This window comes from Piliocolobus tephrosceles, chromosome 5 (genome assembly GCF_002776525.5).
Source record: "Piliocolobus tephrosceles isolate RC106 chromosome 5, ASM277652v3, whole genome shotgun sequence".
Taxonomy (NCBI): Eukaryota; Metazoa; Chordata; class Mammalia; order Primates; family Cercopithecidae; genus Piliocolobus; species Piliocolobus tephrosceles.
The window spans coordinates 58,895,441-58,921,995 of NC_045438.1; the positions used below are offsets into that span (position 1 = coordinate 58,895,441).

Here is a 26,555-nt window from a genome sequence, read left to right on the forward strand (position 1 = left end):
GGAGCACCCTGTCTACCAGAGGCAGAGCGGTTCTGGGTCTGGAGATCCTCATACACTAGAAGTCTGCCACAAATTTAGGATGATTTTCATGCTTTGTAAAAAAATTTTTTAAACCTCTGTTGGGTCAGATCCTGGTCTGTCATGTGATGGTGGCACCAAAGGGGACTCTGCAGGGGTGTCAGACAACCTCATTTCCCTTGATACGACTCACTATAGATCTGTGACTTTACATCGTTTCTGAGCTTATTTATAGTTTCAGCCTCTTCAGTGTCCTCTGTGATGTCATGAATTTTCCACCACCATGTAAAGTTAGCTCCTTTTCTTACTTATCCTAAATCTACCTCCTTCAATTCCAAGTGGCCTCCTTAGCTCTGGGGTTTCAGAGTTGATGGACCTGCCTGTTCACCCTTTCTATTCTTTTCCAGTATATTTTCTAGTGAGCTTCACTGTAGGTTCCCACAAGATGATCACTAACTGGAGTGATGAGTGCCTTGTGGATCCTTCAAGGATTTCAACAGCGAAGTTACCGTGAGCCATGAGCCTGTATTATGTTCTGACTTACAAGAGAAACGATTTTTCTTTCTCTTTGTTGTCATGGGGCTGTCTTCCACCACATTAGGCAAAAAAAAAGTAGTGCCGTGCCCTGTTTTCAGAGCTTCTGCTGACAAATGAAGATTCCCAGGACTTTTGGGTTAGGCAAAGAAATGTGGTATTCTCTGGCTTCTAAAGATCTCTTTGAGAACCTCTTTGGAGGAGCATGCCTATCCCTGCTTTGCATTACAACTCTTAGAAACAAAAATTATTGTGTTTATAAATCTTCCCTTAGCTGTCTGCTCCTTAAATCTGCTCCCCACAAAGTGGGAAAAGATTCTAAGGTTCTCCGTTTGAAGTGCCCAGCCCAGTGCCCCCCAGCCCTGGAGGGCCTGGCAGGGGCCTCTTCCTGCCCTTCACTGCCTTTACTCATGGCTGTCTCTGCAGACTCAGCTGAAGTTCCCCATTAAGGGGTCTGGATGTTGTGTCGAACAGTACAGATGTGGTTAATGCTGGTTAGTTGTTTAACTGTGACCCTCACAGAATTACCAAGAAGAAAATGCTGCTGTTTCATTACCAATAAAATGTCCTGAAAGTTCATAAAGATGATTGTAGCTCGGAGTCAGTCTCTTTTCCAGAGAGATTCTTAGGTCAGCCGAGTTCAAGTACGTAGGTGCATGTTCTATAGAGAGTTTATTACACGAGTTGTTGGTTATTCAGACATGCACGTGAGGCAGCTGGAAATGAGATCCTTCCATGGGAAATGCTTAATTTGGAAAATGAAGACCTGAGAACATAAGAAAATAGAAATGTCACAGCCTGTTGTTTCTGTTGTCTCTTCGGCATTTGGAACATGGCATAGAACAATTGAAATTGGTTTTTCAATAGAAACAATTGAATAGTCCAGATTCATTATTTTTTCCCCTCTTGCTATAAATGAAGATTTATGAAAAATAATCACATTCTCTTTTCCTGCCTATTCTGATGAGCCATTATCATTATTTTAAGACCTCCAGAGGTCTTAAAAGCACCCCAAAATGTATAGCCCTGCCCCTATACATTTGTATATCCATAGCAGTGCTGTGCTCTCCATCACCCCCAACTCTTTACCACAGGGGCTGACAGTGACTCAGCCTACAGGAAGAATCATCAGAAAGGAATGCAGGACAGTGGCTCCATCCAGTATTCCCACCTGAAGAAGGCCTTGCCAGGTTAAGATGGCTACTGTGGATCATATACTCTTAGATGTAAAATAATTCTCAAGCTAAGCAGATGGTGCTGGCACTTCTTCCCAATCTCTCCCCACTTTACCTTTCATTAGTCAGATCTAAAAGTTAACACTGGCCGGCACGGTGGCTCACACCTGTAATCCCAGCACTTTGGGTGGCTGAGGCAGGTGGATGACCCGAGGTCAGGAGTTCGAGACCAGCCTGGCCAATGTGGCGAAACCCCATCTCTACAAAAAATACAAATATGAGCCGGGCATTGTGGCGCATGCCTGTAGTCCCAGCTACTCAGGAGGTTGAGGCATGAGAATCACTTGAGTCCAGGAGGTGGAGGTTGCAGTGAGCTGAGATTGCATCATTGCACTCCAGCCTGGGTGACAGAGCAAGGCTCTGTCTCAAAAAATCAATAAATAAATGACACTAATGATGAAACTTCTAAAAATTGTAGTAAGAAAAGATGAAAACATAAGCTGCAATAGAAGTTCCGTCCATGTTTAAATATTTAATCGTGACAACTACACGTATATGTTGAAAATCCTTCTCTAACCTTAGAGTTCTGAAGTTTCTAGAGGTTCGATGGAATTGCTTCCTGCTCTTGAGAAGACTACAACCTGAAATATTCCGTTTGTGTGTATATTTTAATACACATGCTTTGATAACTTTGTTCTTAAATATATATGCTGAATAGTTACTTTCATCTTAGGACTTTGAAATAATTCATTTATTTACCTTTTCTCTTCTGACTAAAAAGAGTTATACTTCGTAGTTTCCTCATTCATTCAGACCAGGAATTGTTAACTTAGATTATTCCTGATTAGATATTCTACTTGTTAGCTGTGTACCTAGTAGGTATTCAGTAAATACTATTGACTTATTTAATGATTACTTGTGCTCTTCAAATTACACCTGTATCTTATGAAGTAAATTTTAGGGTGAATGTATGGGAAGCTACCATTGGTCCAGATTAACTGTTTCTCCCTTTTGCTATAAATGAAGATCTATGAAAAATAATCACATTCTCTTTTCCTGCCTATTCTAATGATCTATTGTCTGTAAGCCACCCCAGAACTCAGTGGCCCAAAGCAAATTTTGTTCTACTATCTCCTGGTTCCATGGGTTGACTTGGTTCAGCTGGGTGTTGTCTGGTTAGGCCGTTTCCTGCAACTTCTGTCTGATCCTGGCTGCCAGGGTCGTCCGCCCATGGCTGCCTCACTCACAAATCTCTCTCGTATGTAGCTGTGACCAGAGCAGCTCAGGGCGCACTAGCTGTGGCTTCCTCGCAGCAGGGTGGTCTTGGGTAACCAGCCTCTAGGGCCAGTGTTCCAAGAAACCAAGACCAAAGCTGAGCCAGCCTTGAAAGACCCAGGCTTGTGCTTCTGCCACATTCAAGTTCTGGTCAAGTAAGTCACTAAGACTGGCCCAGCTTTAAGGGGAGGGCAATTAGATTTTACCTCTCAATGAGCAGGAACAGCAAAGAATTTACAGCCATCTAACCTACCCTATGACATTCTAAAGAGCAGTGTGCTTTTTCTTTTTTTCTTTTTTTTCTTTTTTTTTTTAACATTTTAATGATTGTTTATTGGGTTGGACCAATGAACGAAAAAGATTTAATTTTCTTTTTAGAAAAGCACAAACATGTTCAGTTCTCTTGCTGTGCCATTAAATTTTAGATTGTGTTAGTTTCGGATTATTCTTAACTTGTCATAAACCAAGTAGAGTACATTTAGGTGCCTACTTTGAAGCTAAAAACATTTTGATTTTGTGGTTCTGACTCACTGTTATTTGTGAGAGCTTTTCTGAGAATTATCTCCTTGAGATCAGATCTCTTGGGGGACAGAAAGTCCCTACTGAGTGTGGTAAAAATGCCCAAGCCCATTAAAACAATGGCCACCCCCAAAACAATGCATTCTCCCCAGGAACCACAAAAAACGGGAAATGAAATAAAATGGGTGGCTTAGAGCCTTCTTTCCTAGGGAGTCTGGATTGAACCATGGCATCTGAATAGTTAATACCATTCTATTTAGCAAGAGATGCTAAAAAAAAAAAAAAAAGGAAATCTTCAAGGTCAGTCTTCTGTGTGGTTCCACGAGGCTTTCATTAAAATGTCATGTACCAGGAGATTCTATCCCTGAGGACAGGTTGGCCTCTGTGCCTTAGTCGCTCTCCAGAGGTCTGAACTTGGGCATTTAGAGAGAGGTGGGGGCTGGGCGTGGTAGCTTACACCTGTAATCTCAGCACTTTGGGAGGCTGAGGCAGGTGGATACCTGAGTCCAGGAGTTCAAGACCAGCCTGGCCAACATGATGAAACCCTGTCCCTACTAAAAATACAAAAATTAGCCGAGCATGGTGGTGGGTGCCTGTAATCCCAGCTACTCGGGAGGCGGAGACACGAAAATCACTTGAATCTGGGAGGTGGAGATTGCAGTGAGCTGAGATGGTACCACTGCACTCCAGCCTGGGTGACAGAGTGAGATTCTGTCTCAAAGACACACAAAAAAAAAAGAGAGAGAGAAAGATGGGAAGATAAGCATCTCGTAGGTGGGCCCCACAGCCTGAGAATTTATTCTACCTTGGCCTGATCCTCAGCCACCTCTCTGAGCACACTCATGCTTCTCTAGGGAAGACTGGAGAGGGCCCCTGTGGCTTGCTGGGATGCTGACTTACCTCTCCCTGGGTAAGTGCTGCTGCCAGCAATGCTGGTTCCCATGGCAGTGCAGGGCCCCAGGTGCCGTGCTCCAAGGACAGCTCAGTGCGCACTGCACAGGGCCATCTGCTGCACAGTAGCACCCTCCCATTGACAGGATCACAGCCCATACATGAGGCCCTGGCCTTTGCTGGATTCCCAGGGCTTAGGACTGTGCTTGGCACACAAGAGACACTCAGGAATATTTGTTGACTCAGCAGTAAATGCAGAAATCAAATATGTGTTATTTAAAAAATTGAATTAGTTGCAAAAACCAAAATAAGAAATTTGCAACTAAAATTAAATTCTTTTGTTTTTTTGGTCAGGTGTGGTGGCTCATGCCTGTGATCTCAGCGCTTTGGGTGGCCAAGGTGGGCAGATCACCTGAGGCCAGGAGATCAAGACCAGCCTGGCCAACATGGTGAAGCACTGTCTCTACTAAAAATACAAAAATTAGCTGGGAGTGGTGACAGGCACCTGTAATCCCAGCTACTTGGGAGGCTGAGGCAGGAGAATCACTTGAACCCAGGAGATGAAAGTTGCAGTGAGCTGAGATCGCACTGCTGCACTACGGTCTGGGCGATAGAGTGAGACTCCGTCTCAAAAAACAAAAAACAAAAAAAATTATTTTTTTTCTGGAGAAAAAGAAAGTAAAACAACATCAAAAAAGTAAAACCTGGCAATACTGGGCCTGAGAGGCCTGGTGGGAATTGCACAGCAGCTGCCCTCACTTGGCGAGGCTCATTCTCCAGGTGACTAAAGGCTCCTGCCCCGTCCATGCCTTTCCACCCAGCCTACTTCTCCTGTTTGAATTTGCAAACCTGATAAGGCATGTTCCCATCTCTAATTTGGAAACACCACCCGAGTTTTTAAATTTATTTTGAGGGAGGTCATAAAATTCTCGCGTTGCAAGATTTTTTTACAGCACCTTTTTGAGATATAATTCACATGCCATAAGATTTGCCCTTTTAAGGTACACAATTCAGTGGCTTTTAGTATACGCGGAGTTGTACTACTATCACTCTTCTCTAGTTTTAGAAGCTTTTCATTGCCCTAAAAAGGAATCCATACCCACCAACAGTCACTGCCTGTGTCCTACCCCCTGCCCCTGCCTGGCCTAGGCAACCACTAATCTATTTTCTGTCTCTATAGATTTGTCTATTCTGGACATTTCAGATAAATGGAGTCACGTATTATGTGGCCTTTTGTACCTGGCTTCTCTCATTTAGCATAGTGCGTTCAGGATTCATCTGTGCTGTAGTATCTGTGAGTTCTTCATTCCTAATTTTTTTTTTTTTTTTGAGATGGAACCTCACTGTGTCACTCAGGCTGGAGTGCAGTGACGCGATCTTGGCTCACTGCAACCTCCGTCTCCCGGGTTCAAGCGATTCTTCTGAGTAGCTGGGATTATAGGCACCCGCCACGACACCCGGCTAATTTTTGTGTTTTTAGTAGAGACGGCGTTTCACCATGTTGGCCAGGCTGATCTCAGGTGATCTGCCTGCTCTGGCCTCCCGAAGTGCTGGGATTACAGGTGTGATTCATTATGGTGATATAATATTCCGTTGTATGAATAGACCACGTCATGTTTATACATATATCAGTCGATGGATATTTGAGCTGGTTCCACTTTGGGGTTATTATGAATACTTTCTGGAATATTTTAAATCCTATTAAATAATTGTGTGTGCTATATAGCACTTTAGGCATAAGAGAAAAAGCATCACATCAGAAAAACAAGGATAGATTGTCAACATTCCAAAAAGTTTGGAAAATCACTACTATAAGAAGAAAACTATAACCTAACAACTCCTGAGTTAGAGCCGAGGGCAGTACCAGGGAAAGAACCTGAGTGGAGGGCTGGAGAGGGGAACACAGAGCAGGCAGGAGGCTTCGCTGGAGGGAGCCTCAGGCAATGTTTGGCTTCCATCAGCCCTTCTGACCTAATTCATCTAGGAAATCATCAATGTCCAGAGTGCGCTAAAGTGAACCTGGCTCTGAACGCGGAGGTAGCAGGGATGGTGACAGCACTGCACATTCTCAAAAGCCCGTTCCTTGTGATATTTTACATCGTTCTGTTGTTAAAGGGCTTCCAGTGTAGGGGACATGCTTACACAGCACAAGCCTTCCCCTTAATTGCTGGGTCCTGCTGAAGGTACAGTGCCTGCCCAGTTAGGAAGAAGGTTCTTCTCAAGGATTGCAAACATGTGGCATTTATATGAGTACTATAGCAAACAGCTGTCTTTTGATAGCAAGAAGCTCCCCTTAACACCGTGACCCCAAAAGACAAAGTATGTTTTCGGAATGATTGTCCAAGTTTATGATAAAGCAGATAGAAGGAGGCCCCGCTCTTTTGTAAAGTCATCTTGCTTTCATTGGAGGAATAATGCTGATTTCCTGTTTTATGGAGAGGATAAGCCTAGGAAGACACTTGCTTTGTAACAAAAGCAGTAGGAATAATTTATTGAGGACCTACTGTGTGCTAAGCACATTCTTACTCTTAATTAGTCCAGCATCCTACAAAGTAGATATTTTGATTCCCATTTAATGGGTGAAAAATGTGAGGCTCAGACGTGGCACAGGATTTAAGGTCATTTAACTGGTGAATGGCAGAGCTTGCATCTGAGCCCTGGACAAAGACTATAAAACCCAGGTCTCTATTCCCCTAGGGACATCTTCCCAGGAGATGGTATTTCTGGGAGGGAAGAGGTCTTAATGTGAATGACAGATTCTCATTTCTCTGGGACAAGATAGCCAAAGGCAAAATTGTTGACTAGGTGAATCTGGCAACAGAGTCTAGCCTACTGCAGCTGGGATAGCAAGCAGCTGCCCACATGTCCAACATGGTACTCTGAACTCCAAGGGACTGTTCTCACTCTGGCAAGAACTCAGGGCCCTAAACATTTCTTCATCCTGTCCCTAAACACAGCCCACCAAATTGTTGCCCTCTCTTATATGGAGTTGATGAGCCTGTATCTGTAAAGGCGTGAATGACTAGGGTTGTACACTGTGTTACCCTCCATAGTCCTTCACCCAAATGAATATCCTTCCCGGTAGGTATTTCAGGCAGAGTTTTGGGGCAGGTGTGCCCTAGGGACTCCTCAAATCACCTTATGAAGGAAGCTGCCTATATGTAGGGGAGGCTTATGCAATAATCATTTTTGAAGTTGGAAGACATCAGGCAGGATGGGCCAGATTATGCTGTGGTTACAAACAACTCCAAAATCTTAGTGACTCCTGACAACAGAAGTTTATTTCTTGCTCAATCTCTGTGGCTGTTGCAGGTCACCTGGGATTCTGCCCTGCAGCTCCTCACTCTGGGCTCCAGGCTGATGGAGCAACGATCATGTCAAATGTTGAGGTCATGGTGGCAGAGGGAGAGAGTCCTGGTGGATATTGCACCTGCAATTACGTGATCTGATCTGGAAGTGACTCACATTACGGCCTCAGTGTGGCACTACCCAATCACAGGGGGCCAGAAGCAAAGTCCACCAGGTGCCTGGAAGTGGGGCAGAGCTGGAAAGATTTGGCAAACTGCTCTCATGTCCATCACAAATCTCTTGAAGTGTGCCTCCCTGCCCTCTGTCACTTCTTCCCTCTCTCTTACTGTGGATCACCACAGGGTGGGATTCAGGCCGGAAGGACCCAGACCCCCACTCACTGGCCGTGCATGCGTCGCTACGTTACTGCTACAAAATGGAGACTAACACTTACTTGGAAGTGTGTTGTTGTGAGCATTCCATGAGCCTGGCATAGCAGTGTCCAGTAAATGATAACCTATCAGGTGCCCTCCGATGAAAAATTATGTTCTCTCATAGCCAAAAAAAGTCCAGGGTTTCACCTTCTTTTGATCCTATTTTCCTTAGATAAGCCAAGATTTGGAATTCTATTCTAAGAGAAGGAAATAAGTTTTAAAATGCTACTACTTATATATTTGAAAGACCGGAAGGAACCAAAATTAAATGTCCAACAACAGGGGAATAATTAAGGAAATTGATCTCGAACTCGTGACCTCAGGTGATCTCCTCACCCCAGCCTCCCAAAATGCTGGGATTACAGGTGTGAGCCACTGCTCCTGAGATTAAGTAAACTGACATAATGACTTCGTGAAATGTTATGCAGCTATAAAACTAATAAGGAAGGTTATGTATCAACATGCAAAATGCCCATGATAGTATATGGATTGAAAAAGTGTCAAAACGCTAAAGGTATCCGTTGATCACAAGTATGTTAAAATAAATGCAGGTGACAAAAGACTGGAAATGAAAATATGAAAAATGGCAGTTGTATCAGAGTTGTTAAATTATGAATGTTCTGCCATGTTATTTATATAGTTTTAAACACTATTATTTTACAGATAGAAAAATATCCTCAATGCATTTATTGGTACTCTCAGAAACTATTAAGAAAATTTAAAATTAGATACATTAATATCATGGTAGGCTAATACTACATAGATTGTCTCCAGCTCATGAACCCAGTGGAAGAAACTGGGCAAGAGACAGGTTTAAGTGTTTTAGAAAGCAGAGCTAATAGAAGATGGTCTTTGGCCAGTAAAGTCTATACACACACGTGTTATGGTGGTTTCCACATGTGAGCAGGCCTGGTGAAGCTGGGAAAGGAGTAGAGGGCCCTTCAGACCTAGCCTGGCGAGCTGGTGGAGCAACTGGTCAGTCGTCTTCAGTAGTTAGTGGTGGGATACCAGGTCAATCTCTCCCAGGGACCTGAGGACCAGGAGTATGAGAAACATGGCTTTGCATTCCTGTCATTTTCAGGTCTCTTCCAGCCCCTGACACAGAGGTCTATGGTCTTCAGATTCTCCCAGGACCTAATTTAAAGCTCAGATACTCATATTCCCACCCCCAGGACTTTGATTTGATGGAACTGGTGTGGGGTCCGGGAATCTGCACTTTGATGCTCTCCCCACAGCCTGCGCTTTGCGCCTGGCAGGAGGGGCTCAAAGATGTGTCTGTCAAGTGAACGAACTAACAGGACTCGTGAGGGACTCAGCTTTGACTACGGTGGGCAGGCCTGCAGCGCTCACGTTTTCCCGGTGATTTCTGTGTGGGCTGGACTCCCCCGCCCGCCGACACCAGACACACCTGCTGCCCCCTACCCATCCAGAACCCCCGAGGAAAGGAAATTTGCACTGCACAACGGGTCTTCACAGGGCAATTCCAGCATCTGTGCCAAGCGGTTTCGCGTCGGTTAATGCTGCCTTCTATGAGAAGGAAGATGTTGTCACAGGAGGGAGCTAGCTCAAATTAAAGAGTTAGAGGGCCCAATAGCTGGGAAAATGGCTGCCTTTGTAAGAAAACCAAACCTACTTTGCTGAGCTGACTGGTTATAAAGCATCCAGGGAGAGAAGACGGTCTTGGAAGCCGGACAAGTGGGAATGAAACAAAAGTAAGATCGTGTCAGTCTTTGAAGTGCCCCTCAGAGGCAGTGTGGCCAATGTTTTCTGGCCAGATCCAGGGAGCTGGTCTTCATTCCGTCCTCTGTGAAGTGGGGGTTCCAATGCTCCCTCCCTCGGGGCCCCTTCCCTCGGAGTTCCTCATAAGTATCAAATGAAATGCTTTAAATTGCTCAGGACAGTGCCTGGCACCAGGTGAAACTTGGGCGTTTTCGCCATTACTTTCTGATTAGCATGCACGTGGCCAGTAGTGTGCACCCGCATAAAGGCAGGGTGAGTGTTCACCTGCGCCTAGGAAACGCAGTCCTGGCACCCCCTTCTCCCCATCCTGCTTGCTCTGCCACCAACCAAGGGAGACTCTGGGGTGAGCTGAGGAAGGGTCGGGGTGCTCAGGCCTGTTTCCCGTCAGGATGTCCTGCAGCCTGAGCAGTCTCTGTGGGCCCCTCTCAGTCGTGGTGGCTATTACGGGCTGACGGCAGCTGCGGGATCCAGCTACAGGACAGAAATGGGTTTCCCATCAGCCCAGGAGGAGACCTGGGACCTTGAAACCAACCCACTTCTACCTGGACATTTAGAGCCATGCACTCACTGGATAGACATTTATCTCCATGTGGTGGACTGGAATGGTCCCTCTGCAGGGAAATAAATGTTTATCCAGCAGGTGCACGTGTCTCCGAGGACCAAGTGCTGGGATTCTGTTTGCAACTTCAGACTATGCTGCCTGACCTAGCAAATAATGTGTGGAGTGGAGTGGAGTGGAGTGGAGGCTTGCTTCTGGGAGTGGGCTGAGAAAACACAATTATGCACTCCTGTTAAGCCAGAATCCACACTTACTATGTGACTCTCCTGAAAATCAACCAAGAAATGATTTTCTCCTTTCCTTATTCTTGCCCCTTTGCTACAAGATGGTACTACAAGAGCACCACATGCTCTAGATAGAAGTGGTGACTCCACAAACTTACTCCAGAGAAATGAAGGGCCTAATGGGAGAGGCACTTCTGTGGTCATTACATGTGGTTACAAAGGGCAGCTTTGCTCTTAGGAACTTAGGAAATTTTCCAGCATTTATTGAGCCAGGTTCAGACAATACGAGTACCAACTGTATCCCTGATAGTGTTGATGGGAGGTGCTGTGAGCCAGTGCTGTGATGGACTATGCCATATTCTGTTGCTTCCTGAATAAAATTAATATTTTGCTTTGAAAAGCAAAGATAACAAGATAACTGGTGCTTTCAAAAATCTGTGATTCATTTTAAGAGTAGTAGTCACTTTTTTAATGAACAAAATTGTGTATATGTATGGTATACAACATGGTATCTGATATATGTATGCACTGTGGAATGATGAAATTAGACTAATGCATGTGTTAGCTCACATATTTATCATTTTGTGGGAGTGAGAACACTTACAGTCTATTCTTTTAGCAATTTTTAAGAATACAGTATATTGTTATTAACTCCAGTTGTCATGATGCACAATAGAATCTGTTCCTCGTGTCTAACTGGAATTTTGTGTCCTTTGACCAACATTTCTCCAGACTCCCTCCCTGACAATCCACCATTCTCCTCTCTTCTTAGTTGAGTTTCACTTTTTAAGATCCCACATATAAGTGAGATTATGCAGTATTTGTCTTTCTGTGCCTGGTTTATTTCACTTAACGTAATGTCCTCCAGATTCACCTGTGTTGTTGCAAATAACAGGATTTTCTACTTTTTCTAAGGCTGAATATCTCTTATCCAAAGAGATAAGAGATTGACTATCTCTTATCCAAAATGCTCGGGGCTAGAAGTATTTTCGATTTGGGAGTTTTTTCAGATTTTGGAATACTTACATGATACTTACTGGTTGAGCATTCCTAATCCAAAAACCCAAAATCCGAAATGCTCCCAGATCCAAAACATTTTGAGTGCCAGCATGACACCAAAAATGGAAAGTTTCACACGTAACCTCATGTGACAGGTCACGATCAAAACACAGTCAAAACTTTCATGCACAAAATTGTTTAAAATATTGTGTAAAATTACCTTCGGGCTACATGTGTAAGGTATATATGAAACATAAATGAATTTCATGTTGAGACTTGGGTTCCATCTCCAAGATGCCTCATTATCTATATGCAAATATCCCCAAATCTTAAAAAAAAAAAAAAAAAAAAAAGTTTGAAGTGCTAATGGTCCCAAGCATTTTGGATAAGGGAAATTCAACCTATACCACATTTTCTTTTCTTTTCTTTCTTTCTTTTTCTCTTTTTTTTTTTTTTTTTTTTTTTTTTTTTTGTTTTTTTGAGACGGAGTCTCGCTCTGTCACCCAGGCTGGAGTGCAATGGCACGCCATCTAGACTCACTGCAGCCTCCGCTTCCTGGGTTCAAGCGATTCTCCTGCTTCAGCCTCCTGAGTAGCTGGAACTATAGGCACCCACCACCAGGCCCGGCTAATTTTTGTGTAATTTTAGTAGAGATGAGGTTTCACCATGTTGGTCAGCTGGTCTCAAACACCTGACCTCAAGTGAGCCACCTGCCTCAGCCTCCCAGAGTCCTGTGATTACAGGTGTGGTCCACTGTGCTCAGCCCCACATTTTCCTTATTCATTCGTTTGTTAATAGACTCTTGGATTGTTTTATATCTTGGCTATTGCGATAATACTGCAATGAACATGGGAGTGCACATGTCTCTTTGACACACTGAGTTCCTTTCCTTTGAGTATATACCCAGAAGATGCATTGCTGGATCATATGGTGGTTCCATTTTTAGTTTTTTGAGGAATCTTCATACTATTTTGTATGATAGTTGTACTAATTTACATTCTTACCAACAGTGTGCAAAGATTCCCATTTCTTCGCATCCTTGCCAACACTTATCTTTTGTCTTATTGATAATAGTCATTCTAACAGGTGTGAGGTGATATCTCGTTTTGGTTTTAATTTGCGTTTCCTTGATGATTAGAGATATGCAACATTCCTTCATGTACCTGCTGGCCGTTCATATGTCTTCATCTGAGAAATGTCTATTCCCAGTTTTTAATTGGGTTATTTGTTTTCTTAGTATTGAATTGTTTGAGTTCCTTATGTATTTTGAATATTAACCCCTTATTAGGTTTGTGGCTTGCAAATATATTCTCCCATTCTGTAGGTTGTCTCTTCACTCTATTGATTGTTTCTTTTGCTGTGCAGAGCTTTTCAGTTTGATGTAACCCCATCTGTCTATTTTGTTTTTGTCTCTGGTGCTTTTGGGGTCATATCCAAAAAATTATTTTCCAGATCATTGTCATGGAGCTTTTACCCTTGTTTTCTTCTTCAGATCTTACATTTAACTTTTAATCCATTCTAAGTTGATTTTTGTATATGGCATAGATGAGAGTCTAATTTCATTCACGTGTATGTAGATATCCAGTTTTCCTAGCATAATTTATTGAAGGGACTATCCTTTTTCCTTTGTGTGTTTTAGGAAACTGGTTGAAAATTAATTGAAAATGTGTGTGTTTATTTCTGGGTTCTCTGTTCCATTGGCCAATATGTCTGTTTTTATGCCAGTACCATACTGTTTTAATTACAGTTGTTTTCTAGTAGATTTTGAAAGCAGGTAATGTGATGCCTCCATCTTTTTTGCTCAATATTACTTTGGCTATTTGGGATCTTTTGTGGTTCCATATGGATCTTAGAATTTTTTTTTTTCTGTGAAAAATGTCATTGTAATTTTGATAGGGATTGCATTGAATCTGTAGATCATATTAGGTAGTATGGACATTTTAACAATATTAATTCTTTCAATCCATGAACATGGAATATTTTACATTTATTCATGTCTTCAGTGTCTTTCATCAGTGTTTTATAGTTTTCAACATACAGACCTTTCACCTCCTTGGTTAAATTTATTCCTAAGTATTTCAGTATCTTTTGGTAACTCTTGTGAATGAGATAGTTTCTTGATTTATTTTTCAGGTGATTCATTGCTAGTGTACAGAAACAACACTGATTGTTAGTATATAGAAATAACACTGTTGATTTTGTATGCCGCAACATTGCTGAATTTGTTTATTAGTTTTAACAGATTTTTGGTGGAGGAATTGCAGAAAAATTCACAAAGATGTAAAAAGTAAACAACATGCCCTTAGACCACCAATTTCTTCTTTGATGAATGGGTCAAAAAGAAATTAAAAGGGAAATTTTTAAAATATTTTGAGACAAATGAAAATGGAAGCACACCATATCAAAACTTATGGGATGCAGTGAAGCAAGTCCTAAGAGGGACTTTTGTAGCAACAAATACTTGCATCAAAAAAGAGAAAAGATCCCAAATAAACAACCTAACATTACACCTCAAGGAACTAGAAGAAAAATAACAAACTAAGCCCAAAGTTAATAAAAGGAAAGAAATAATAGAGATCACAGCAATATGAAATAACGACTAGTAAACAATAGAAAAGATAAATGAAACTGAGTTGGTTTTTTGAAAAGATAAAATTAACAAACCTTCAAATAGACTAAAAATGAGAAAAGACTCAAATCAGAAATAAAAGAGGAGTCTTACATCTGATATCATTAGAAATACAAAGGATCATAAGGGACTACCATAAGCAATTGGATAACCTAGAAGAAACGGGTCAATTCCTAGACACATACAACTTTTCAAGACAATCATGAAGACTTAGAAAGCCTGAACAAACCAATAATGTGTAAAAAGATTGAATCAGTAATAAAAAGTCTCCCATCAAAGAAATGCCCAGAACTTGATAGCTTCACTGCTGAATTCTACCTAATATTTAAAGACAACCCAATACTAGTCCTTCTAAAACTCTTCCAAACAACTGAAGAGAAAGGAGTACTTCCAAACTCATTTTATGAGGCCAGCGTGTCCTGATAGCAAAGCCAGAAAAAGCCCCTACAAGAAAAGAAAATTTCAGGCCAATATTCTTGATGAACATAGACGCAAACATTCTCAACAAAATATTAGCAAACTGAATTGAACAACACATCAAAAGGATCATTCACATGATCAAGTGAGATTTATCCCTGGGATCCAAGGATGGTTCAACATATGTAAGTCAGTAAATATAACACACCACATTAACAGAATAAACAGAATAAAGACAAAAATCATCATCGCAATAGATGCAGAGAGATATTTGACAAACCTCAACATCCTTTCATGATAAAAACTCTCAACAAATTAGGTGTAGAAGGAATGTACCTCAACACAGTAAAGGTCATATATAACAAACCCACACTAACCTCATACTCAATGGAGAAAGGTTGAAAGCTTTTCCTCTAACATCAGGAACAAGACAAAGATGCCCACTCTCAGCCACTTCTATTCAACATAGTACTGGGAGTCCTAGCCAAAGTAACTAGGTGAGAGAGAGAAATAACAGGCATCCAAATAGGAAAATAAGGCTGGGCATGGTGACTCACGCCTTAATCCCAGCACTTCGGTAGGCTAAGTGGGGGCGGATCACCTGAGGTCAGGAGTTCAAGGCCAGTCTGACCAACATGGTGAAACCCCGTCTCTATTAAAAATACAAAAATTAGCCAGGTGTGGTGGCATGCACCTGTAATCCCAGTTACTTGGGAGGCTAAGGCAGGATAATTGCTTGAACCCAGGAGGCAGAGCTTGTAGTGAGCCGAGACTGTGCCACTGCGCTCCAGGCTGGGTGACAGAGTGAGAGTCTGTCTCAAACAAAAAGCAAAACAAAACAAAACACAAATAGGAAAATAAGTTGTTGTTTGTGCAGACAGCATGATCTTAAATATAGATAACTTTCGAGACTTCACCAAAGAACTAACACTTTTGATTTTTAAATATATTCCATAAACGTAGAAATGTCCTAAAACCATCTGTTTTGTTTTTCTTGGCCTATATTGGCAAAATTTATTTTATTTTTTGATACATTTATTTTTTTTCTTTTAAACTCACCCTTATAAAAAAACTCATTTGGCTAAACAGTCCTTATTAAGCAGACATTGGCAAAGATGGATTACAATAAAGGTAAAATTTCAAATAATTATTTGAAATTTTTCTCTGTTCCAGACCTGTGGTATATGGAACCATAGCATAACTCTGCACCATACAACTGCAATATTTATTTATGTTTAGAAAGTTGTAACAGTCTTTTGCCTCTAGGATCTTTGTCAGTTATTTATGTTACTGGAACAGGAATGTAAGAAAGGTTTTTCCCACTTTTCCACTAGTATATTTGAGTTTTGTCATACTGTTGTATGAATGATGTTAACTTTCTTTTGACATAGGTAAGTAAAATGGCTAACAATTTTATGTTACGTTTTGGTGCTGTGAGTTTTTATTCTAGTAGACTTTAATTAAATACGCTTTGCCATTCAGTTGATATATCTGTCTATTTAAATTAGTTTGTCTTTAAAACAGAGCTGCTAGGTAATTAGGTTCAGCGCCACATCCTGGATTAATAAGAAGTTTCTAATTTAAGACCACATCATTGGCAGACTTTGCATTAAACATGTGTTCAGGAATTTTTAATACATTAAGTCTTCAGTACCTTCTACTTTGAAGCAATCATGATTTAAAAAAATTGGACAATGATAGAGTTTTTATTATGTATTATTTGATACAATCTTTGTAAGTTATGAAGCATAGTACTAAAATGAGCAGTCACAAATCCTCCAAGTCTCAGAATTAGAATTTTACCAACACTGTTATGTTTCTCTTACAACAATCTCACAATCTTACACTCTTACCTTTTCCCAAAGTTAACCACAGGGGTAATTTTATAACTTATTTTTTAAAAAGGCAATTCCAGGTTCAGATTTAAGACTTCCGTTTTCACATTCTATTTTCTTTACTTCTAATCATTTTGCTGAAAGTGACTTTCCATGGAGTGAATGACTCGATTGGCTTTTACTAGCCCTGTCCACACACAAGACGGTCAAAAAACGGCACCTTTACAATTTCTAGAGAGGTTCCAAGAAGGAATGAAGGAAACTATTAGTTCATATTGTTGTCTAAACTCTGCTATTTTCCTGTTGTTTCTGTGTTACTGGCTCCAAATATCAGCCTCTAGAAAGTTCATCTTTATATCCCTAACACTTAGAATAGTGCCTGGGACTTAGTAAATGTCCAGCCAGTGTCCATTATATTTAATAATTTAATAATGGTCATAGAAAAAAATTAAATGAAAGATTGTTTCCATACCATTTCATTTAAGATGTTTGACCACGTGAAGTGAAACAGTGAAGAGAGTGTGTATGTTAAACTATGAATTACATGAAGCCTCTGGCAGGTGCACCAGATCCATGACCTGGGTTGGTTCCCATACCAACCCAGTGACACCAGGGAAAAGTCTGTGGGGAGACATAATGTTAGTCAACTGTGTTGGGCTGGAGATCTCTCCTCCCTGTAATCCCCACTATCACCCACCTGTCAGAAAGCTGGCATGGCATTGTGATTAAGAGCATGGACTCTGGAGTCCACCTTCCTGGATTCAGGTCCCACCTCAGCCACTAACCAACTGTGTGACCTTGGGCAAGTTACATACCCACTCTGTGCCCCGAGTTATGGGAAATGGGGATATAGCACTTACCTCATAGGAGTGTTTTGAGGATTAAATGAACACAGATATATAAATGTCTTAGAACTGTGATTGGCACATCCTAAGTACAGTGTAACAGTTTGCTTTTATTTTATGTGTCTTAAGTTTTTTACTGTGTTCATATTTTCAGTTGGATATCACCACCTTTGGGATATTAATTTCTCACAATCGATTTCCAGCAGGGGGAGTGGAAGGTCCTTCTTCTCAGGCAGCCCCCGATACCACTCTCAGGCCCTGGAAATGCCCTCCTGTTGGCATTTGCCATGTGCCCCTGCCCTTTCTGAAGTGCCCAGGCTTTTTCACAGGAACAGCCCTCAGTTTAAATACCTCGTTAGCCATCGCTTTTGCCAAAAGCTTCTGAGCTCACAGGAGGTTGGCTCTACTTCTCAAAGGTGTAAACAGAAGTAGACGTGTTTATCTTTAAGCCTGATCAAGTTGTTATCAGGACATATATGCCAAGGGAAAGAATTCACTCGATCCCAGATATGTATGAAGTAGAGTTGTGCAAAAACAAAGCTGTGCAGTGGGCCTGCCCAAGTAGACACTTCCCCAGTCCCCTCCTGGCCCAGAGAGAGCTGGAAGGCCAGTGGTGGTTTGATGATTGAGCCATTTCTGTGGTTTCAACGTGAATCTGATAAGACAAGCCTTCCCACCTCCATGAGTGAAAGTAGACAGCCCTTGCTGGGTTAGACTGTGCTCACACAAAGAGGAAAAAGGGGAAGCTGCCAGGATCCTCGGGGAGTAGGGGAGCTTGGTTTGCAGGCACATTGGGAGGGCCAAATGGACAACAGTGGCCTGCCTATGTCACAGGTTGCTGTTAAGAGCAAGTGAACTGTTTGACAGGTGGTGGACATGTTGGGCTCAGTGGTGAACCAAGGGAGGATACTGGGAGTGGTCCCTGGGGAAGGGGAGCATTTCATCACTGACATTTCTTCCATTCATCTGTCCTTGGCAATGCTGGGTAACAAACAGACTTTGGGTCAAGTTTTTTTTTTTTTTTTTTTTTTTCTTCAGAGGCTTGCTCTGTCACCCAGGCTGGAGTGCTGCGGTGTGACCTTGGCTCACTGCAACCTCTGCCTCCTGAGTTCAAGCAATTTTCCTGCCTCAGCCTTCTGAGTAGCTGGGACCACAGGCATTCGCCACCATGCCCAGCTAATTTTTGTATATTTAGTAGAGATAGGGTTTCACCATGTTAGCCAGGCTGGTCTTGAATTCCTGACCTCAAGTCATCCACCCGCCTCGGCCTCCCAAAGTGCTAGGATTACAGGCGTGAGTCACTGTGCCCGGCTGGGCCAGGCTTTTGATGGATTTAAATTCCTTCCAGCTGGTGAACTCGCTTATGACCTGCACCCGGTAGACGGCTCCCACTGTGCTACCCGTAGCATTCTCTGGATTGGATCAGATGATCATGGTTTTAAGAAAAGCCCAATCTGAGGGTACAATTGTATTGCCGTGATGGACCTTGGTTCTTCTTTTTTTCTTTCTTTTTTCTTTTTTTGAGACGGAGTCTCACTCTGTTACCCAGGCTGGAGTGCAGTGGCGCGATCTTACTCACTGCAAGCTCCGCCTCCCGGGTTCGGGCCATTCTCCTGCCTCAGCCTCCCAAGTAGCTGGGACTACAGGCGCCCACCACCACGCCCGGCTAATTTTTTTTGTATTTTTTAGTAGAGATGGGGTTTCACAGTGTTAACTAGGATGGTCTCGATCTCCTGACCTCATGATCTGCCCGCCTCGGCCTCCCAAAGTGCTGGGATTACAGGCGTGAGTCACCGCGCCCGGCCAGACCTTGGTTCTTCTAAGAGTATAACTAGTACTTCTTGATGCTCCTGATTCCGGGTCAGGTACTCAGAGAATGTTTGAACAGGCATCCTCAGCTTTTGTGAGATAAAATAGATTTTCATATTTCAACAAAAGGGGTATAAATATTATATTTTCCTTATTCTCCAATCTTGAAAATAAGATTTTGACAGTTTTTTAAAAATGTGTTTTGCATTGTTCATGGATATCAGTTGTTTTGTTACAAGAGCTGGAGAATCACCAAGTTGTCTAAGTAAGTTGAAACAGATTGTTGAAAAACCCTGAAACTGTGCTGTTCAACCGAAACCATTGTTTTCTATTTTAGCCTGGAGCTAACCCAAATCATCTATCACATTATCTCTAGCTCTGAAATTGTATATGTGCTTACATGTGTGATGTTTCCTCACTTCCACTTGTTATTTCCATGTAAAACATGGAGAGATCATTGATATTTTTATTGCATTTTATCTAAATAATCTCTGGAGATTGAGGCCAAACTTTCTGTAGATGAGTAACTTATGTCTGCTAAGGTGGTGTTTTTATCTTATTTTTCCTTTTTTGAAAGTCAACACAGAAAATGGGCAGTTAATTAGAGAGAGGTTGAGCTGTTATGAGTGAATCTTTTCCGCATGTGATGTGACTAGTACAGTGAGGCGCTGGTCAAGAGGAGGCCTCATCCGCCTGCCTGGCCTGTTCTCCTGCACTCCCACCGACCCCCTGATTCAGACAAGCTGTTCTCATGACCTCTCTGTGCAGCCTTGGAGCCTTCCCACCTTAGTTCAAATCGTTCCTGCACCTAGAATCACTTCCTCCATTACTTGCCTTTTCCCCTTCCTGTCAAAACCCTACCACCTCCACCTGTAGAAACTTACCTGTAGTAATTATACCTAACACAAGTGTCACCTCTTCCAGGAACTCCTCAGTGCTTACCCTAGTTGGGAATGAGTGATGGGGATTCATTCTTGATATTACTTTAGTCCCTATTTTTTGCACCATTCCTAAAGCTCAATAGCACCAATGCTTAGAATTGTTTCTTTCTATCTATCTACCTGCCTACCTACCTATTACCCATCTATCTTATTTCTCTTATTAGATTATAAGCAACTAGAGGTGCATGGCTGGGTCCTGAAGAGAGCTTTCCTGGCTCAAGAGTGGGGCCAAGTTCAGAGGGTGGGGCAGAGAAGACTTGAGCTCAGAGAGTACATCGCAATGAGTTGTTTAAGCAAGGCAAGCTTTTGTTTCATAACTTGATCAGTTCTTTCCATGAAACATTCCCACTGATACTACTTCACGGAAAGAAAGCTTGCAAAAAAGTGCATGATTTTCTTTACGTTCTGAGAGTTGCAGTTTTCTGGGAAATTGTTTCAAAATATAAACTTGGCCTCTGATAGTAGCCAGTTGGAGATGTTTGGTTTGAATGCCTGGAGTAAAGTGAGGACACCTAACGTCTATATTTGTTTTGTTGTTGTTGTTGTTGTTTTGAGATGGAGTCTTGCTCTGTTGCCCAGGCTGGAGTGTAGTGGCCTGCTCTGGATTGGATCTCGGCTCACTGAAACCTCTGCCTCCCAGGTTCAAGTGGTTCTCCTGCCTCAGCCTTCCAAGTAGCTGGGATTACAGGCATGTGCCACATCATCCTTGGCTAATTTTTTTTTTTTTTGTAGAGACCAGGGTTTCACCATGGTGGCCAGGGTGGTCTCGAACTCCTGACCTCAGGTGATCCGCCCACCTTGGCCTCCCAAAGTGCTGGGGTTATAGGCAAGAGCCACCACGCCTGGCTCCAATATCTGTATTTCATTTGCTATTTCTCCCTTAAATAATCTGTCTTACTTTCAAGCTGATCAACAATCTCTTCACAGCCTGTCCAGGCCCCAGCTTAATTGGCCTGAATTGTTGCTCTCAGTGTGAACATTTCGCTTTCTTCTCAAGTCTAAATTGGATGACACCTAATTGTTTTAGAATGTCAAAATGATTTTTTTTTGAGATGGAGTCTTGCTCTGTCACCCAGGCTGGAGTGCAATGGCACCAACTCAGCTCACGGCAACCTCTGCCTCCCGAGTTCAAGCGATTCTCCTGCGTCAGCCTCCTGAGTAGCTGGGATTATAGGCACGCTCCACCAAGCCTCGCTAATTTTTGTGTTTTTGGTAGAGATGGGGGTTTCACCATGTTGGACAGGCTCGTCTTGAACTCCTGACCTCATGATCTGCCCACTTTGGCCTCCCAAAGTGCTGGGATTACAGGCGTGAGCCACCAGGCCTGGCCCTCAAAATAATTTCAGAGTGAATCCAGGCAAGATGTGATCACATGCCAGTGAAAGACCTAGACCTGGTGGCTATAAGCGTGCTGATTACATTTTTAAGCATATTTCTCTCTCTGGGCAGCATTTTGATGTGATTCTCTTGCAGGGTATATCAATACAGTGTGTTGTTGCACAGAAGCAAAGTAAACCCTGCTATCTCAGCCCTTCTTTAATCAACTCATTCTTTAGAAATATTGGTTTTTCTCCCTGCTGACACTCAGTATGCATTTCATGCTGGTCTTGTTTTTTGCAAAAGATTGTTCTGCCTTACAAAACAGCAGCTTTGATGCACAGTGTCTGACTGGGAGCCTCGGGCAGTGCGCTATTTGTCCATGAGGCTCATCTTCATAGGAGAAATACCTTTCAACCGGGATGAAATATGTTTTTCCCCCTGAACTGGTGATGTGCTTTCTTTTACATAAAATCACAGTGGTAAAATGGCAAAGTGAAGGTAGGCTCACAAGAAAAATGATGATGATGGGCCTTGCTGAGACATAGTACAGCTCTTTAAACCATTTCATGATTATTACCAGCTAATTCCTAGAGTCCCTCTGCTAGAAGGGCAATTTTTATTTTTGCTGCCAAAATTACATATAAGTGGCTCAGGAGGTTTGATGGTGGGTAAAGCCCCTTTGCATCCATGGACCTTCCATGTTGTACGTGTGCACATGTGTAGTTGTGCACATGCTTGCTGCATGAGGAAGCCAGACTTCTCTGTTTTGGGGATCTTTAAGATGCATGACTTAGTGCTCTCTTTATTTCTGTTTGTAATCTCAAATCTTTCTGTGTAGTTAAAAATAGACATGGAGTCAACCTACATGCCCATCAGGGGTAGACTGGATAAATAAACTGTGGTACATGAACACCATGGAATACTATGCAGCCACAAAAAAGAATGATATGTCCTTTTCATCAACATGGATGGAGCTGGAGGCCGTTATCCTAAGCAAACTATCACAGGAACAGAAAACCAAATACCTCATGGTTTTACTTATAAGTGGGAGCTAAACAATGAGAACACATAGATACAAAGAGGGGAACAACAGACACTGGGGTCTTCTTGAGGGTTGGAGGGGTGGGAGGAGGGAGAGGATCAGAAAAAAATGCCTATTGGGTTACTGGGCTTAGTATTTGGGTGACAAAATAATCTGTATACCAAACTCTTATGACATGAGGTTACATATATGTATATATATAAACAAATATAGTTATATAACAGATCTGCATATGTACCCCTGAACCTTAAATGAAAGTTAAAAGAAAAAAAAAATTCTTCATTTTTATTAGAAAATTTTCTAGGGGAAAAAACAGTTTTTCCTCTAGTATTTTACAAAGAAATAATCCTTTCAGGCAATCGAAAACTTTTTCAGCATTTACACTGCAATTACCATAGGTGATTTTTGTGATTTACAGTAAGGTAATAAACGGTAAGTTTTTCTTAAAAATAAAAACAAAAATAAAAATAGGAAGGTACCCAAGGGATGTGGAATGCAAACACAATTGAACAAAACCACGGCCAGAAGCCCTGCCTTTGAAAACTGCCTACTGAATTATAATTCTGGAAGCTGATAGAATTGGGAAGATTTGGTTTCCTTAAAAATAATAGCGACCAGCCTGGCCAACATGGTGAAACCCCATCTCTACTAAAAATACAAAAATTAGCTGGATGTGATGGCGCATGCTTGTAGTCCCAGCTATTCGGGAGGCTGAGGCAGAAGAAGTGCTTGAACCCGGGAGGCGGAGGTTGACATGAGACGAGATCACACCACTGCACTCCAGCCTGGGCAACAGAGCAAGACTCTGTCTCAAAAAACTAATAAAAATAAATAAAATAAAATAAAATAAAATTAGGTGGATGTTGGAATTATAGACTCTTGGACCGAGACATGAACCTGAGGCCCTGAGCCTGATCACTCATGAACTTGTACAACAGCACTGGGAGGTGTGGGCCTGGGGGTGCCCGTGGTATCCTGTACTGCAGCAGGGACTGAGCTTCGTGCACGCAGGAGGCTTCCTCCTCTGCACACACCCGGGATCCACCCCAGGGAGGCAGTTTTGTTGGTGGAAAGGTCTCCACGAGGAAGTATAGGAGCAAGAAGGTTTGGAATGTGGTTTCTCTCATACTGCTCACATCTTTCCTTGTATGTAAAAGTTTCCTTTCTGAGTCTTAGCCCAAATGTGATTTCTTTAGATTTTCCCATGTGTTTATGTGATTAGATTTTTGTTTTCATTTTTCTTCTGGCTTTATGGCTTTTCTCCCTGTCCCACTTTTTCCACATTGATTTTGCATTTCTGGCAGAGATGGGCAGAGCCCCAGTGACTGACTCTTAAAAGGCTAAATCTTTTTAAAAATTACATAATTTAAAACCTACCCTTGTATCTCCCCTATTTCTGAATTTTTTTTTTTTTGAAGGGAAAAAAAGTCTATAAAGAATGTTTCTAAGGCCGGGTGCAGTGGCTCACGTCTATAATCCCAGCACTTTGGGAGGCCAAGGCTGGTGGATCACTTGAGGTCAGGAGTTCGACACCAGCCTGGCCAACATGGTGAAACCCAATCTCCACTAAAAATACAAAAAAATTAGCTGGGTGTGGTAGCACGCACCTGTAATCCCAGCTACCTGGGAGGCTGAAGCTGGAGGATTGCTTGAACCCAGGAGGTGGAGGTTGCAGTGAGCCAAGATCGGGCCACTGCACTCCATCCTGGGTGACAGAGTGAGACGTGGTCCCCGCCCAAAAGAAAGAATGTTTCTAAAGCTGGTATCCTCCTTGTTTTTTTTCCATTTCGCACTTAGGCAATGAGGTGACTGTGTTAATTCTATTTCGTGGTGTTTATCATTCCATGCTGTTAGTTCAGTAAGTGGCCCTGGGCCTCTGTAGGGTGTCTCTAGGTTGTTCTTGGTGACTGCTAAGAGAAACAAGCCTCTCCCATATGTAAGAGAGTCGGCCTGCTGGTATATCCAATCACATCACTATGCCGATACCTCTGAACTTGGCCAGGTGGTAGACACTCAGCCATGGCTTCAGTATTTCAGTTCCATTAAACTTGCCAAGCACAGCATCTCCTACCTGTATTATCTTGGGCAGTCGGCAAATTTCCAGTTGACACATCTTCTCATAAAATGAAGCAATGGATAAGACAAATATGAATATTCTTTCTAGCTATGAAATGCTAAAATTCGGATCCTCACTTCTGTGTGTGTGTTTTTAATTGTCCAAGTTAGATCTTGAATCATTTATATAGATATTTCTATTCTCACTTCCATGAGCACATGTTGAGCACCTACCGAGTACTAGGGCTTGGGGTCCAGAGATAGGAGATGCTGAGATAGGGGGAGATAGAAACAGAACAGACCTCTGAACAGGGTGGCAGAAGAAGCCTGCCCCTGCTGTGGGGACTCACAGGGAGCCCAAGGGAAGCCCTTCCCAGAGGAGGTTGTGCTGGAAGGGAAGTGTCAAAGAGAAATATGATTTAGCCAGGCAGAGAAGGAAGGCAGGGCAGGCGTGGCAAGGATGGGCGAGGCCCAGGGAACAGGATATGTAAAGGGAAGAAAACAGAAGGAAGTGTGGCGAGCTGAGAACTGGGCCTCATATGAGGTGAGGAGACGCAAGAGGATGCAGGAGGTGGGCTGGGGAGGCGCTTATGGCAGTGGCTGCTGTTGCCTGCAGGCCTGAGCCCAGCTACAGCATTGGTAGGTGTTAGCAGCATTTTTGCAAGTGAAGATGCTGAAGCATAGAAAGATTCAGCAACTCCTGGACACACAAGTAATAACTAAAATAGCAAACTTTGAACTTGGGTCTTTGTGACACCAAACCTCAAGCTCTTCCTCTCTCTCTCTCCACCCCTGTCCCTAAGGCTAGGGGATGTAGAAGAACCCCTTGGACCCCGGCCCTGGCCGCCTTACCGGGAGTGTGGGTATCATCCTGGAGGACATGGGGCTGATCCCAGAAGGATTTCAGGCAGGTGGGAGATGCAGTTGGATAGAGAGGTTGAAGGGAAAATGAGACCAGGTGCAGGTCAGCTGGTCCATTCTGCTGGGTGACTTAGTTCCAGCATGGTCCTGGAGAGGGCCTGGGTGGCATTTGGAGTCTCACTGACCTGGTCTTCTCTCCACTATTTCTTTGCAAACCTGTAAGGACTAAAGAAAATCCAAAATAAAGAAAAAATGTGATATCAACTTGTAGTAGTTACTGAACCTTTACTACATGCCCTTGGTGAGCATTATACCATTTAATTCTCATAACAACCCTCTTAAGTAGAAATGATTAATATCCTTCATGTACAGATGCTGACTGGCCTAAGGCCATACAGTTGGTGCATGGCAGAACTGGGATGAAGCCCCAGGTCAGAGCACTTAACCGCTATGCATACTCCCTTCCAGCAGCACAAGGCTTGGTGCATGGTTGGTATCAGAGCTTTTCTAAATCTCATGGTTGTCGTTGTTATTTTTAGTATTATTATTATTAGGCAGAGGCAAGAGCTAAAGGGAGATGTCAGGACCCAGACCGGCAGCCTCATGACCGGCAGCCAAGGTGTTGTTTATCTGCTGTGCCCTCTCCCACCCAGGCAGGTCCCCCGGAGCTGCTCTTTCTCCAGCCCCTTCCAGGTCTCAGAGGCTCTCACAGGAGGCCTCTACCCCTTCCCAGCTCCAGGATACTCTGGAGTGGGAGCCATGTGCTGGAGATCATGCCCTCTGCTGCCTGGTGGCTGTGGACTCTTTCTCAGGAGTGGTTTCTACTCACCTGCAGCCCAGGTAGGACCTGAGAATCCACACCATCCCTCCCAGAGAGAAGGCATCCCATCCCCACCACGCAACCCCACCCACGTCCTGGGAGGCCTCCCTTCCCAGAGGCAGCACCCACTTCTCTCCAGCCAGACCTTGCCTGGCGTTTGGCACCAACTTGCTTCTTAATTGTAGTGGGAGGCGGGTATGAAAGGAAGTTTGGTTTGGAGAAAATATTGGCTGATCTTCTCTACTCCACTGTGATCAGACTTCAGGTCTGGGAATCTCCTGGTAGGGAGCCCACAGAGCCGGGTTTCTCCCCGTCTTGAACTCAA

The 26,555-nt window shown here is 42.9% G+C and overlaps 1 protein-coding gene and 1 long non-coding RNA gene across 4 annotated transcripts in view; one reads left to right on the forward strand and one right to left on the reverse strand.

Annotated features, from left to right (window-relative positions):
• ZDHHC14 (zinc finger DHHC-type palmitoyltransferase 14) overlaps positions 1–26,555 on the forward strand; it is a 312,504-nt gene that overhangs the window by 84,940 nt on the left and 201,009 nt on the right. The gene's annotated exons all lie outside the window — the stretch shown is intronic.
• LOC116418796 lies at positions 135–26,298 on the reverse strand. Its single transcript, XR_004228953.1, has 3 exons — positions 26,240–26,298; positions 25,402–25,635; positions 135–1,318 (listed from the first exon to the last, which is right to left on the reverse strand). It is a non-coding gene; the product is annotated as an uncharacterized LOC116418796 (long non-coding RNA).